Raw genomic sequence first — 3,299 nt, 5'->3', positions numbered from 1 at the left:
GGGAAATGCTAATCGCTGGTTAATGTCCCTTTTGTCAGTTTAACAGTCAGGCACCGCGTTATCAGGCTGTAGAATCAAAGGTGCCAGTTTTACGATCAGGCTGCTCAGGAATAGCACTTAGAGAAAGTGACCTCCACCCCCATTCTGTTGGGGTCTCTTCAGCCATCTGTTGAAAGCTGATCTCCACCTCCCTGCTAGGGGAGGTAGTGGTATATTCTGAAATACATACAATATTTTAGGGAGTATATTAATTTTTAAAATATTTTTATTCTTCCAATCTGGGATACAGGCAGGGTAGTCCATCTCTCAAACGATTTTGTTATTTCTTCCATCATGGGCCAGTAGTTTGCTTCGACACTCTGAGCTAATTTAGGTCTAATTCGTATTCCTAAATATGTTAGGCAATCAACCACATTGAATTGAGAGGCCTCTGTAATTGGGTTATCCCTTTCTTTTTCATTTAGTAAAGAATTGAGGACTTAGTATTTTTGATGGTATACCCTGAAATGACACCGAATGAGTTTATTAACTGTTTTAGAGCAGGTATTGTTTTGTTAAGGTGCTATATATATATATATAAAATGACATCATCCGCATATAATGAAAGTTTATGTTCCAACTGTCCAGTTGTTATTCCCACAATTCCCATGTGCATCCGTAGAGCTATAGCGAATGGTTCAATCGCTAGAGTAAACAAAAGCGGGGACAAGGGGCATCCTTGATGGCATCTTCTTTTGATTACTATTGGTTCAGCTATATTTTTGTTTGTTAGTATTTCTGCAGTACGATTTAAGTAATAATTGAACCCATCTTATGAATATATTTCCTTACTCAAAGCGTTCCAAGATTTTGAAAAGGGATGGCCATTCCACCTTATCAAAAGCTTTTTCAGCGTCTAAAGATAGGAGGGACCTATCTGTGTCCTCTAAGTATAAGGGCGGCTGTGGCTCAGGAGTTAGAGTTGGGTAGGGTTGGCCGTTAATCGGAAGGTCGGCTCCCCCAGGCTGCATGTCGAAGTGTCCTTGGGCAAGATACTGAACCCCGAATTGCCCCTGGCGGCTGTTCCGCCGGTGTATGAATGTGTGTGAATGTTACTTTCTTAGGCTTAGTGAATGAATGTGTGTGAATGGTGAATCTAGTGTGTAAAAGCGCTTTGAGTGGTCGAAAAGACTAGAAAGGCGCTATACAAATACGGAGCATTTACATTTCCTAACATCATGGAATCCCTGGTGACCAAGAATTAACCCATTTTGACTATGTATTACAATGGGTAACTTTTCTTGCAACCGTGCCCGTGCGAAGAATTTTGAGATCAGAGTTTAGTAAACTTATTGGTCTCATATTTGTGCATCTATTATTAGTCTTTCCTGGCTTTGGTAATAATGTTATCAACGCACCTGCCATAGATTTGGGTAGACTGCCGTTGTTTCCAGGAGTGGATTGAGCATTTTTTATTTCTTATTGGCAATCCGTCTGAACCTGCCGATTTTCCTGTTTTCATCCGTGTGTAAAATTTAGGAGCATGTAGTGGAGAGGGTTATGAATTGCAACCAGCTGTCCAGTCTACCACTGCCCCCTAACCTTTCAAAGAGCATATGACAGCTAGTGTGGCTGACACAGCACAAAAGGTGTCTTTTCTGAGACAGCAGAGTGTGGCTAGTCAAGAAATGAGGTTTCTTTAGGTATATCTATTAAGAATTATATTTACTTAGTTATTCTGTAAAACCATATGTTATTGTGACTTGGCCACTGACAGAGCGACGTGCCCGCCGCCTCCGTTCGCGGGTAGTCTAGTTATGATAAAATTGAAAAATAAAAACTTAATTTAGGTAAGGTTCTGCTGGGGAACAGGCTGCACCAAAACCACAAAACGAGGCTCAGACCAGTACCGTTTATAAAACCAATGCTGCTGTGTTTATTAAAAACATAAAACAATGAACCACAAAAGCACCTCAATTAAAAGACCTAAAAATTATAAAAAGAGTTCAGTCATTTAGAATAAAACTTGTAATAAAAGTCACTGGGCAAGCCTTAATCCGTCCGGTCCTCAGTAGTTAGTCTTTACGATCCCTATTTCAGTCCATCGGCCTGCCGCCTATCTTCCACTGCTCTCGATGCTCGTTCCTCCTCTCGACAGTGGTCCGCAGTAACCTAGGTGACAGGATGCTCACGGTAGTCACAGAGTTCCACACAATACCTCCCTCCACAATAGTTCCGCTTGACGCAATTATAAAAGTTTTAAAGTAACAAACAAAAAATGTGCATGCAAATAAACTACTAAATCACACATGCAGACGAAACATAAATCAAACCCAAAACACACACAAGCAAAACTATTGATCTTTCTGTGGCGTGACACACATGACATTAAAAAAAAGGGACTTTAGAAGTAGGACTGGGAATCACTAAGGTACTGGCTCGCTCCTCCCAATACTACAAGTTAAAATTACGACAAAAATAATGACAGCTTGTTCACTGGATACGTCAGGACAGGCAGATCGCGTGGGAGAGCTATTTACAGGGAAGGAGGGGGGAACGAATTCCGACCCCTCCTCGTGTCTCCGATGGCGTTCTCTCCCACGCACTTCCACATAGGCTGCTTCTTACTCCAGATACTCTGAGACGTCTCCTCTTGGCTCCAGGCTGCTGCATCTACCCAAAGTGTTACTCCGCAGTGCGGTTGACTCTCTTCCAAAGTCTACCTCGGTCCCTGTCTCGTCTCCGTCTATGTTGACTCTCCGTCTACCGTCGTCTGTGTGACGACCACATCGCTCCGGCTCCCTTCCTTTGGCGTCACTGCCGTTCTTGGTCCCTCGGCTCAATTCTGCCAGACTTCCCGCACCCACACCGGTAGCCATTCACCACTAACAAGGGGGCGTGACCATATGCAGCTCTGAATCTCTCTCTCACATACACACACACGTCACCCCGGTGACAATAACATGGAAAATGTAAGCCAAGAGTGTGTAACATTGTCACTGTTACTGCATCACAGTCCATTATAAATCACACATTAGATAAAGTTTATACAAACATTAACAAGGGAAGCATATTCATTTAGTAACAACAGTAATTCATTTATATTCCCTCGCCAAACTGCCCGCCAGCAATAATATCTGGCCCGCTGCCAGATTATGGTGCATAGCGGCAATAGATCTCAGTCATGACAGCAACAGTTACCCACATAATCACTTCCTCTTTAGTGGTTTGCCTACAAAATAAAAGCACGAGAATTTTCTTTGCTGTAATGCAGTATTTGGATATGAACTGAGCTTTTATTTGAAAAATTCTGAACGACA

Source organism: Micropterus dolomieu, linkage group LG17, assembly GCF_021292245.1.
Source record: "Micropterus dolomieu isolate WLL.071019.BEF.003 ecotype Adirondacks linkage group LG17, ASM2129224v1, whole genome shotgun sequence".
NCBI lineage: Eukaryota > Metazoa > Chordata > Actinopteri > Centrarchiformes > Centrarchidae > Micropterus > Micropterus dolomieu.
Note: the sequence above shows the minus strand (reverse complement) of the source record.